Source organism: Macaca nemestrina, chromosome 3 (assembly GCF_043159975.1).
Source record: "Macaca nemestrina isolate mMacNem1 chromosome 3, mMacNem.hap1, whole genome shotgun sequence".
Classification (NCBI taxonomy): Eukaryota; Metazoa; Chordata; class Mammalia; order Primates; family Cercopithecidae; genus Macaca; species Macaca nemestrina.
This window is the reverse complement of record NC_092127.1, coordinates 85778742-85792252: the sequence shown is the minus strand read 5'-3', so window position 1 is coordinate 85792252 and position 13511 is coordinate 85778742. Positions and strand designations below refer to the sequence as shown.

Here is a 13511-nt window from a genome sequence, read left to right as displayed (position 1 = left end):
GCTGGGCATATACCAAAAAGAAATCAAAGAGGTATCTGCACTCCTATGTTTGTTGCAGCACTGTTTATAATAGCTAAGATTTGGAAGCAACCTAACTGTCCATCAACAGATGACTGGCTAAAGAAAGTGTGGTACATATACACAATGGAGTACTGTCAGCCATAAAATAGAATGAAATCCAGTCATTTGCAAAACATGAATAGAACTAGAAATCATCATGTTACGTGAAATAAGCCAGGCACAGACAGACAAACCTCACAAGTTCTCACTTATTTGTGGGATCTAAAAATCAAAACAATTGAACTCATGGACATAGAGAGTAGAAGGATGGTTACCAGAGACTGGAAAAAGTAGTAGGGGGCTAGGGGAGAGGTAGGGATGGTTAATGGGTACAAAAAAATAATAGAATGAATAAGACCTCTATTTGGTAGTATAGCAGGGTGAGTATAGTCAATAATAACTTAATTGTACATTTTAAAATAACTTAAATGGTATAATTCGATTGTAACTCAAAGAATAAATGCTTGAGGGAATGGATACCTCATTCTTCTTGATGCACTTATTTTACATTGCATACCTGTATCAGAACATCTCACTTATCCCATAAATATATACACCTACTATGTAACTACAATAATTAAAAATTTAAAGAATCTTTAGATTGGGGGAAAAAACTATAATGTCTGCTGATGGATGTCCTACATACTGGAAATGTAGTGAAAATGGGGATGGTGATGTAGAATGAGGAACTGGTGGATTGTGAAGCAGGTTCACTGTGCACTGCTTGCCACTTCAGCATATAGCATCCTGGGCTGCACTTTTACTATGTACCTGAGTCTTGTGAGATAAAAAACTCTCACACACATGAATTACATAAAGTAGTTTTGTTACTTATAGATGGGCAGAAAGGGACAACAGAAGCCTAGGAGTTATGATGAGATAGTCCCCCAGGGCTCAGGAAATCTGCTCAGGGCAGATGGAGTCTCTTCTGAGTGCCTTATTGCTCCCAGGGTAAAAAACCCAGGGTGGGCTGCTTTCCAGGGTCCGTTGCACCACAGCTAAGGCACCCTAGAAAGCAGCCCACCCTTGGTTTTTCACCCTGGGAGCAATAAGACACTCTGGGCTAAAGCAATGAAGGATATACTGTTTCTAGGGGGAACAAGGACAGACTCTGGGCTCTTCTGGCCAGTTCCTCCTTATCTCAGGATGTTGCATGTCCAACCCATTCTACAGTTAATTCTGCAGAACTACAAGTAAAAACTGGGGGAGTACTGGGTTGGTTCAATGCCACCCATGGAACTGTCCTGCAGTAATGTCATGTGTGGAAAAATATATGGGTATGTGAAAAATTAGTAGAAAGAAAGAAAAAAGAGCTTGTTAGCACATAGGATAAACTCTAGACAGGTCAAAATCAAATAGAAAATTAGTAAATTGGAAGATAATATTTAGAAATGTGCTCAGAATGCAGCCCGGACAAACAAAAAGTGATTTAAAAATATGAAAGATTCATTAAAAGAAATGAAGGATAGTTGCAAAGACTGCAACATATGTACTTATAGACACTCTATGAAACCCTACAAGTTCCAGGAGATGCAAATAAAGGAAATAAAGAAGCAATATTCAAAGAGATCATTTCCGAGGAATTTTCAAAATTTGAGAAAGATGTGATTTCTTAGATTGAAAGTGTACCCCAAAAAGCATGTAGGATCATTAAAAGTAACTCCATACGCAGTCACAAATTTGTGAAACTAGAGAATATCAAGAATGAAAAGTCTTAAAATCTTCCCGAAAGAAAAAGAGAAAAGATTACCTAAAAGGACTGACAATTAGAATGAGAGCAGACTTCTCACTAGTAATAGTATGTGCCAGAAGATATTTGTTAATTATCTGCAAATTGCTGCGGTAAGATTACTGTCAACTAGAATTTTATATCCAGCTAACCTATCACAACAGTGAGGGTAAAATATGGACATTCAGAGACATAGAAATAAGGTAACTTAACTAAAGCATTCTCCCTAAAGAGAGGAAGAATGAAATTTTAAAAAATGATAAATGCAGGAAGTGGCAAAATATGTTGATGAATTTTACTAACTTAAAAAGAAGATTGAGGGAGGCTGGCTAAGATTGCCAACTAGAAGCAGCTAGTGTGCCCTGCTCTCACAAAGAGAAATAGAAGGGGCAAGTAAATACAGCACCTTCAATTGAAACATCCAGGTACACACAATGGGACTCATCAGGAAAACAGCTAAAACCATTGGGAACAGAGAAAGGCAAGGCAGGATTACTGCCCACCTGAGAGTGACAGGGAGCTAGGGCAGCCTCCCTCTTTCAGTGAAGTGGTGAGTGAGTGAGTGACCCCTGGGACCCATGCTTCTCCCATGGATCTTTGCAACCCTTGGGTCAAGAGAGCCCCTTGTGAACCTCTCTACCAGGGCCTTCAGTCTGACACACAGAGCTATGTGGAGTCTTGGCAGAGCAGCCACTCAGGTACGTGTGGAGCCTGGAGAGCCTTAGATACATGGGCTTCCCACCAAAAGTGGCTGCAAGTCCAGCAAAGCATAAGGTTAGACTGCTATACATATCCATAGGAAAGGGGATGAATCCAGGGGCTGAGAAGTGACAGTTTGCAGGCTCTGCTTCTACAGCACCTTTCAGGACAAGACCCACTGGCTTGGATCCTGTTTCTCTTCACTAGCCAGAATCTATTGACTGAGGTCTACAACCACCCTCACCAGTGTTTTCCAGGAGGCATCAGTTCCAAACTTCCCTGGGATGGAGCTTCCAGAGGGAGGGGCAGGCCATCATCTTTGCTGTTTTGCAGCCTTAGGCATTGTTGCCTTCATGCTTTGGAGAGTTCGAGGTGACTGGGGGCTGAAGCAGACCCCCAGTACAGCACAGCTGCTCTATGTAAAAGTGGCCAGACTGCTTTTATGCAGTAAGTCCCTGATCCTGTTCCTCCTCACTGGGTGGGACCTCCTGAACAGGGTCCCCTGCCACCTCTGCCAGTGTGTTTGGGTTGGAAATATCCATACCTCCCTGTGATGGAGCTTCCAGTGAAAGGGACAGGCTGACATCTTTGTTGTTTTGCAGACTTCACTGTTGATACCTTCAGGTAATAATAGAAAATCCAAGGTGACTAGGGACTGGAGCAGAACCCCAGCATTCTGCAGCGGCCCTATGGAAAAGTGGCCAGACTGTTTTCCATACATGTCCTGCTCCTTACTTCTCTTCACTGGGCAGGGCTGCCTGACCGGAGACACCACCACAGCCACCCTGCCATTGCCTGACCACTTCAATCAGAGGCAGCCCAGCATTTCTCTTAGGAGAAAATCCTAAAGTCAACCCACAGCCCTCTGCCACTACAGTTGCAGTGGTACTGCCCTAATAGCCCACAGGCTGGAGAAAGAATAAAGGCCTAGTCACTTCCTGGTACCTCCAGCATACCACATCCACTATATGGAGAGGAGTCCAGCCCCTCTGCCCTAGGAATCTACCCCCTACACTCTTCACCAGTCAGGGCCCCCACCTTATAACTGCAGAAACGTCCCCCCTATGATGGAGCATACCCACTAGTAGTGGCTTGGAGTTTTCTTGTGAGGAGGCTCCCAGAGGCATCCCACAGCCATTCTGCCACTGCCACAGCAGCAGTTCTATTCTCCCTGCCCTTGGTCTGGGGAAGAAGCAAAGAGCCTGAGGCCTACACCTGAGCTGACAGTATACCACAGTCACCATATGGGGAACCAGTATCTCCTCCCAGTGAGCCCTTAATCCCCTACTCCCCAACAACAGAGTTCTAAACTCATACCACCAGTCCTGCTGTCCCACCCCACTGGCTGAACACTCCCAGTAACAGCAGTTCTGCATTGCTCGGAGGTGGGGCCCCCAGAGGCAACCCAAAGCCCCTCTGCCACTGCCTCTGCAGTGGTACTACCCCTTCTACCCTTGGACTAACAGGAGCAAAAGCCCTAAGTACCTTATCCACACCTTCAACAAGCTGCAGTTGCCTCAAGGAGAGGAGGCCAATTCATCTTCCATGAGTCCCACCCACCCACCTCCCTAGTGATGATGCCTAGCTCATCACTAGGCAGGGAACCCCCAGCTTGGTCCCACAGCACAGATCCCTAACTTGGGCTGATTGCACTGAGAGATAGCTGACCCTCATCTCTCTGGAGCAAAGCCCCCAGGAGACAAGTAAAAGACCCTCATCAAAACCACTATGAAGTTCCCATCCTCTGCTGCCTCCAAGTTGGGAAGGAAGCATTAACCTTGAGATTACCCCAGAACTGTGATGGGCAGCCTGGGAGTGCCAAGCTGTGATCTACAGCCAGTGCTGAAGTGGGAGAGGAGCCCACATTTTCAGAGCATTGAGAGGCAGCATGGCTACAGCTGTGAGGAAATATAGGAGAGCCACAGGACCGAGCAAGAGCCTCCTACTGACCACTATGCCTAAGTGCCACCCACTGGATGACATCCCAAAACTTCAACACCAAAAGTACCTCACTAACATACCCCACTGTGAAACCAAAGACAAGAAACTACAAATAATGACCCACACAAAGCCTTGGTCCTGTGAAAACATCCAGAAAAGAAGTCAAGAAGTCTAGTGACTTTACTCAATCTTCACTGCGGTTAAAGGAACACCCACATGCAGAGATGAAAAGGAACCACCACAAGAACCCTGGTAACTCAAATAGCCACTGTCTTATGTCCTCCAAATGACTGCACTAGTTCTCAGACAAGGGTTCTTAACCAACTAATTGGCTGAAATGACAGAAATAGATGGTTAGGAATGAAGATCATTGAAATTCAGCAGAACAGCAAAACCCAATCCAAGGAAACTAAGAATCGCTATAAAATGATACCTGTGCTGACAGATAAACTAGCCAGTATAAAAGAGAATGTAACTGATCTGATAGAGCTGAAAAAGACACTGCAATAATTTTACACTGCAATCACAAGTATTAACAGCAGAATAGATGAAGCTGAGAACAGGATCCTGGAACTTGAAGACTAACTCTCTGAAATAAGATAGTTAGACAAAAATAAACAAGAATGAAGAGGAATGAACAAAACCTTTGAGAAATGTGGGATTATATAAAGAGGCCAAATCTACAAATCATTGGCATCCTTAACAGGGATGGGGAGACAGCAGAAAACTCGGAAAACATATTTCAGGATATCGTCCATGAAAACTTTTCCAGCCTCACTAGAGGGGCCAATAATCAAATTCAGGAAACACAGAGAACCCCTGCAGGATTCTATACAAGAGATCACCTCCAGGACACATAATCATCAGATTTTTCAAAGTTGAAGTGAAAGAAAGAATCTTAAAGGCAGCTACAGAGAAAGGGGCAGTTCACTTACAAAGGAAACCACATCAGGCTAACAGTTGACCTCTCAGCAGAAACCTTACAAGACAGAAGAGATTGGGGGCCTATATTCAACATTCTTAAAGAAAAAAAATCTTCAACCAAGAATGTCATATTCAGCCAAACTAAGCTTCCTAAGCAAAGGAGAAATAAGGTCCTTTTCATATGAACAAATGCTGAGGGAGTTCATTACCATGGAGTTTTGTATTGTTACTAGCCAATAAAAAACACACTTAAGTACACAGACCAGTGACACTATAAAGCAACCACACAAACAAGCCAGCATAATCAGCTAACAACACAATTACAATATCAAATCTATACATCTTAATACTAACCTTGAATATAAATAGGCTAAATGCCCCATTTAAGAGGCACAGAATAGCAATGTGGTTAAAAAGCAAGACCTAATAGTATGCTGCTTTCAAGAGATCCATCTCACATGCAGTTACACCCATAGGCTCAAAATAAAAGCATGAAGGAAAATCTACTAAGCAAATAGAAATCAGAAAAAAGCAGGGACTGCAATCCTGTTTTTAGACAAAACAGACTTTAAACAATTAAAGATCAAAATAGACAAAGAAGGGCATTATATTAATATAATGATAAAGAGTTCAAGAATACCTAACTATCCTAAATATATATGCACCCAACACAGGAGCACCAAGATTCATACAGCATGTTCTTAGAGACCTCCAAAAAGACATAGTCTCGCACACAATAAAAGTGGGAGACTTCAGCACTCCACTGACAGTATCAGACCAATCATTGAGGCAGAAAGTTAACAAAGATATTCAAGAACTAAACTCAGCACTGGATCAATGGACCTGATAGACATCTACAGAACTTTCTACCCCAAAACAACAGAATATACCTTCTTCTTATTGCTACATGGCACATACTCTAAAATCAGCTACATAAACAGACATAAAAGAATCCTCATCAAATGCAAAAGGACTGAATTATAACAACCATTCAATTGGACCACAGTACATTAAGATTAGAAATGAAGAGTAAGAAAATTACTCAAAACCACAAAATTACATGGAAATTGAATAATCTGCTCCTGAATGACTGTTGGGTAAATCATGAAATTAAAACAGAAATCAAAAAGTTATTTGAAACTAATGAGACCCACAATACAACATACCAGAATCTCTAGGACACAGCTATGGTAATGTTAAGAGGGAAATTTATTGCACTAAATGCCTACAACAGAAGGTAAGAAAGATATCAAATTAACAACCTAACATCATATTGAAAAGAAATAGTGAAGCAAGAGCAAACCAACCACAAAGCTAGCAGAAGGCAAGAAATAACCAAAATTGGAGCTGAACTGGAAACTGAGACAGAAAACCCATTCAAAGGGTCAATAAATCCAGGAGTTGGTTTTTGAAAAAAAAAATAATAAGATAAATAGGCCACTATTTATCTTATTATTGTAATAAGACTAATAAAGAAGAAAAGAGAGATGAGCCAGATAAACACAATTGGAAATGACAAAGGGAATATTAACGCTGACTCCACATAAATACAAATAAGCATCAGAGACGGCTACAAACAGGTTTATGCACACAAACTAGAAAACCCAGAGGAGAAGGATAAATTCCTGGGCATGTACACTCTCTCAAGACTGAACTAGAAGAAATTAAAACCCTGCACGGACCAATGATGAGATCCAAATTGAATCAGTAATGAATAGGCTACCAACCATAAAAAACCCAGGACCAGATGAATTCACAGCCAAATTATACCAGATGTACAAAGAAGAGCTGGTACCATTCCTACTGAAATTATTCCAAAAAATTGAGGGGGAAGGACTCCTCAATTCATTCTATGAGCCCAGCATCATTCTGATACCAAAATCTGTCAAAGATACAACAAAAAATAAAACTTCAGACCAATATCCTTGACAAACATTGATGCAAAAATCCTCAACAAAACACTGGCAAATCAAATGCAGAAGCACATCAAAAAGCTAATTCACCATGACCAAGTAGGCTTTATCCCTGGGATGCAATGTTGATTCCACATATGCAAATCAAAAAATGTGATTCATCACATAAACAGAACTAAAGACAAAAATCACATGATTATCTCAATAGTTGCAGAAAAGGCTTTCTATAAAATTCAATGTCTCTTCATGTTAAAATCCCTCAACAAACTAGGCAGTGGAGGAACAGACATCAACATAATAAGAGCTATTTATGACAAACCCACAGCCAAAACCATAGTGAATGAGCAAAAACTGGAAGCATTCCCTTTGAACCAGTGCTAGACAAGGATGCTCTCTTACTTTTCCTATTTAACATAGTATTGGAAGTCCTGGCCAGAACAATCAGGCAAGAGAAAGAAATAAAGGGCATCCATATAGGAAGAGAGGAAGTCAAATTATCATTGTTTGCAGACTACATGATTATATACCTAGAAAACCCAATAGTCTTGGCCCAAAAGTTTATTGAGATAATAAACAACTTCAGCAAAGTTTCAGGATACAAAATCAATATACAAAAATCACTAACAGTCCTATACATCAGCAGCAGTGAAGTGAAGAGCCAAGTCAGGAACACAATCCCATTCACAATAGCCACAAAAGGAATAAATAACCTGGGAATACAGCTATCCAGAGAGGTGAAAGATCTCTACAATGAGAAATAAAAAACAATTCTGAAAGAAATCAGAGATGACACAAACAAATGAAAAAACATTCCATGTTCATAAATCAGAAGAATCGGTATAATTAAAATGACCATACCACCCAAACAATTTACAGAATCAATGCTAATTGTACCCAACTTTTAAAGACATTCTTCATAGAACTAGAAAAAATTATTTTAAAATTCATATGGAACCAAAAAGGAGCCCAAATAGCCGAGACAATCCTAAGCAAAAAGAGCAAAACTGAAGGCTTCATGCTACCAGATTTCAAACTATACTCCAGGGCTAGAGTAATCAAAACAGCATGGTACTGGTACAAAAACATACACATAGAGCTATAGAACAGAAAAGAGAATCCAAAAATAAGGCCAAACACCTGCAACCATTTGATCTTTGACAAAGTCGGCAAAAACAAGCAATGTGGAAAGGAATCCCTATTCAATAAATTGTGCTGGGATAACTGGCTAGCCATATGCAGAAGATTGAAATTGGACCCCTTCCTTACACCATATACAAAAATTGACACAAGGTGGATCAAAGACTTAAATGTAAAACCCAGAACTATAGAAACCCTGTAAGACAACCTGGACAATATAATTCTGAACACAAGAACTGGCAAATATTTCATGACAAAGATGCCAAAAGCAATCTCAACATAAGGGAGAGACCACCTCTAATATTGTCTTATGCCCAATTTCTGCCTCCAAAGAAAGAAGTAAAAGTGAAAAGGCAGAAATGAAATCCACAGGCAGAGAGCCTGGCGCTGCACCCTGGGCCTGGTTAAAGATCAACCCCTGACCTAACCGGTTATGTTATCTATAGATTCCAGACATTGTATGGAAAAGCACTGTGAAAATCCCTGTCCTGTTCTGTTCCGTTCTGATTACTGGTGCATGCAGCCCCCAGTCATGTACCCCCTGCTTGCTCAATCAATCACAACCCTCTCACGTGGACCCCCTTAGAGTTGTAAGCCCTTAAAAGGGACAGGAATTGCTCACTCAGAGAGCTCAGTTTTTGGAGATGTGAGTCTTGCCAAAGCACCTGACTGAATGAAGCCCTTCCTTCTTTAACTCAGTGTCTGAGGGGTTTTGTCCTGCTACATTTCTTGGTTCTGTGACCAGGAAGTGAGGTGATTAACAGATGGATGGTCAAGGCAGCCCTTTAGGCGGCTTAGGCCTGCCCTGTGGAGCATCCCTGTGGGGGACTCCGGCCAGCTTGAGCAATGCAGATCCTGAGAGCACTCCCGGGTAGGCATTTGCCTCACTGGAACACCTCATCAGAGAGGTGCATGGCAGGCCCCCACGGAGGATCAACGCAGTGACTGAACACTGGGAAAGAACTGGTACCTGGAGTCTGGACATCTGAAACTTGGTAAGGCTGGTCTTTGGAACCTGTCCACTCCATCTGAGTGAAAGCGTGGCCTGATCACCCACGACGTGCTTGTACCAGTACTTTGGTTTTTGTTTTTGACTTGAATTGGATTGCTTGATGCTTTGGTTTTGGTTTTGACCTGGCTTGAATTTCCTGATACTCTGATTTTGGTTTTGACTCTGGTTTGGTGTAAACTGTAAAAGTGTGTGTGTGCCCTTTTTACCCATTCTTTGTTTTGTGGTGTGCGTGTGGTGTGAGCGTGGTGTTGTCTCGAGAAAGCATGGTTCAGGCACAAAGTAAGCCCACCCCACCAGGAACTATGTTGAAAATTTTCAAGAATGGATTTAAGGGAGACTATGGAGTACTATGACACCAGGAAAACTTAAAACTTTGTGTAAGATAGACTGGCCAACATTAGAGGTGCATTGGCTGTCAGAAGGAAGCCTGGACAGGTCCCTTGTTTCAAAGGTATGGCACAAGGTAACCCATAAGCCAGGGTACCCAGACCAGTTCCCGTATGTAGACACTTGGTTACAGCTGGTTTTAGATGCTCCCCCCGTCCATTCCCCTCCCCTCCCTACACACACAGTGGTTGAGAGAACAACAGCATAAGTGGCTGTCAGAGGCATGGAAAGACCAGCAGAGAGAGAGAGAGAGGAAAGAGAGAGAAAAATAGGCAAGGAGAGAGAGGAAAAGACAGAGGAAGAGACAGAGAGACAAAGAGGGAGTCAAGAAGAGAGAGAGAAAGAGAGAGACAGAGAAAGAGGAAGAGAAAGAGGCAAAAGTAAAGTCAGAGAGACAGAAAGTCAAAGAGAAAGAAAGAGAGAAAGAGAGAAATATACAAGTAGTTAAGAAAAAAACAGTGTACGCTATTCCTTTAAAAGCCAGGGTAAATTTAAAACCTATAATTGATAATTAAAGGTCTTCTCCATGACCCTACAACACTCCAATACCACCTTGTTGTAAGTGTAAACAAGGACGTAGCTGAAAGCACTGAGGCCACTGACAACCTGTAGCCTCCCTATCAAAAATCCTTAACACAGTAACCCGTGGATGGCCCAAATGCATTCAGTCTGTAGCGGCAACTGCTTTACTAACAGAAGAAAGTAGAAAAATAACTTTTAGAGGAAACTTCATTGTGAGCATACCTCACCAGTTAGAAGTATCCTAAGTTAAAAACAAAAAAGATGATTTAACATTAACCACTGAAAATTCCCTTAACCCAGCAAGTTTCCTAACAGGGGATCTAAATCTTAATCACCGTACAAAGGTCCGACCAGACCTAGAAGGAACTTCCTTCAGGACAGGAGGATAGATGGTTCCTCCCAGGTAATTGAAGGAAGAAAAAAAAAGCCATCTATACCAATTCCAAGTTAATTTGGACTAAGCAAGTTCTTATTAATAGCAAAGGACAATTGAAATCCAAAACTTACAAGGTTTTCAACAAAAGTGAAGTTTGCTAAAAGTTAACAGTGTAACATGTATTATAGTAACTTCTAATCTTGTGGCCTTAGACAGTCTAGTCCACAGACATAAAGGAAGTTCGCTTTGGAAAAGAATGGTTATCATCTTTGAAAAAAAAAAGGGAAAAAAAATGGGAGCAGAATTTATGTAAAAAGAATATTATATGGCAAATTCTTGTCCTGAAATAAATTAACTGATTGTTTAAAGAAAAAAATGTTTGTAATAAGTCAGAAAGTTGAGGCATGTCAAAGAATTGTCTGTGAAAGTTGTGAAAAAAAAGTTATAAAAAGGAATTTATACCAGAAATATTATATAATTTAAAAATCATAAGGCCTCCTGAGTACTACTGAAGAAACAGTTTATGTGCAAGCTGTATAAGGAAAGTAAAATATACGTTTGGTAAAAAGGTTATAAGGAGGCATAAGAATGTGAATTTTTACCTACATTAAAAGGTTAAAAAAATTTTGTTTTGAAGGTTTAAGCAAGTTTTAAAACGTTAATTGTAAAGAAAATTCTGTGTGTAAACATATTAGCTAAAGTTCAAGGGGGATCATCCAGTTTTTCTGTGAACTAGACATTAAAGTAAAAACACAATGGATTTTTCTTAAAGCACTAACCTGCTCTTTAACAAAGATTATAAAAGGTTAGAAGGGGTCTATAAAAATCTTACCTTATGGTCTGACATTAAAAATTAAATAAATATGTCTACAAGTTTTATTAAAACTTGGTTTAATATTAATAGCACACTAATATAAAGGTAAAATTTAGCTTATCTGGTATAAAAATCATACGGGAAGCATTGTCAGATATAAAATGGTGTTTATTAAAACTTGGTTTAACATTAATAGCACACTAATATAAAGGTAAAATTTAGCTTATCTGGTATAAAAATCATACAGGAAGCATTGTCAGATATAAAATGGTGTTTGGCTTCTTTGGTCTAAAAACTAACAAGGATAGGTACTAAAGGAAATTTCTCAGTAGAAAGGTACCAAGGACTATAAAGTCCACTGCTGATGTCCCCACATTTTAAACAAAAGGTCAATTTCTTAAAAATTATATGCTTGGTTTATCTTACACTTTCCTTTCCCTCAAAACTAAAAGTCTTTTAGCACATGTACCACCCCTAGAATTTCCAGTAAACCAGCACCAGTCGGAAGATCACATTCTCATCAAAAGGTGAAAAGAAGGGAAACTCGAGCCAGTCTAGGAAGGACCCTACCTTGTGCTGCTAACCACTGAGACTGCTATTTGTACAGCGAAAAAAGGATGGACTCATCACATCCGAGTCCAGAAAGTGCCACCCCCTCCAGAGTTGTGGGCCATAGTCCCAGGGGAAAACCCTACCAAACTAAAACTAAGAAAAATTTAACTCTTTTGTCTATTCTATTACTCTTTCTTCTTTCCTCGCTCTATTGTTGACCATCTAGTTATTAACATAACCAAGTCAATTTTGCTTCAAACTGTTGCATTTAATGCTTGCCTTGTTAGACCCTGTGGGGACTTGCCAAGTCAAAGACAGCTCTCTACTTCAGAAAAGTACCTCTGTCCCTCCTGACTCTCCTCAGACTGGGCATTAGTAAATTAGGACCATTTAATCTGGGGAAATTTCGATAAAGACTTGAGTGTCAACCAGAAGTCTTGCCCCTCAATGTAGAGCTTTTATGCTGTAGTTGGTCCAACATTCTGTGGACAACTAAAGAGCAAGGATGGATGGCCCCAACAGGTTTTTGTAATTTCCTAAAATCATACATTCATTTTACTAGAGGATCATAGAAGTGAAAGATTTAAAAGAAACTTTGGCAATTAAGACAGGATACCAAGATGCAAATGCCTGGTTGAAATGGATCAAATATTCCATCTGCATGTTAAACAAAAGCAATTGTTATGCTTGTGCACATGGCAAGCCAGAGGCCCAGATTGTCCCTTTTCTACTAAGGTGGTCCTCCAGTCGACCAGGCGTGGGCTGCATGGTAGCTCTTTTCCAGGATTCTTCAGCCTGGAGTAATAAGTTGTGCCAAGCTCTTTGTGCTATATCCCAAAGTCCGGCACCCTGCGGGTCAGCCCCCGAAGGCCATCCAGCTTCCATCTCCCAACACTAAGTTCACTTACTGTCTCTCACAACAGGGAGGAAACTTAGCGTTCCTTGGAGACCTGAAAGGATGCAGTGAGCTTAAGAATTTTCAAGAGCTTATCAATCATTCAGCCCTTGTTCTTCCCGGAGTGGATGTGTGGTGGTATTGTGGTGGACCTTTACTAGGCACTCTGCCGAATAACTGGAGTGGCACTTGTGCTTTAGTCCAATTGGCTGTCCCTTTCACCCTGGCATTTCATCAACCAGAGGGAGGAAAAATAAGAGATCGTAAAGCAAGAGAAGCCCCTTTTGGGTCTTTTGACTCTCACGTCTATTTAGACACAATTGGAGCCCCACGGGGAATACCAGATCAATTTACAGCTTGAAATCAAATAGCTGCAGGATTTTAAGTCAATATTTTGGTGGGTGACAGTTAATAAAAATGTAGATTGGATAAACTGCATCTGTTACAACCAAGAGCAATGAACTTTTCATGAGTTAAAAGAAAAACTCATGTCAGCCTCAGCCCTGGGGCTACCTGACCTGACAGAACCCTTTACACTCTATGTGTTAGA

At 40.8% G+C, this 13511-nt stretch overlaps 1 long non-coding RNA gene across 1 annotated transcript in view; it reads left to right on the top strand.

Annotated features, from left to right (window-relative positions):
* The window catches only part of LOC105486325 (uncharacterized), a 115695-nt gene that overhangs the window by 17362 nt on the left and 84822 nt on the right, over positions 1–13511 (top strand). The gene's annotated exons all lie outside the window — the stretch shown is intronic.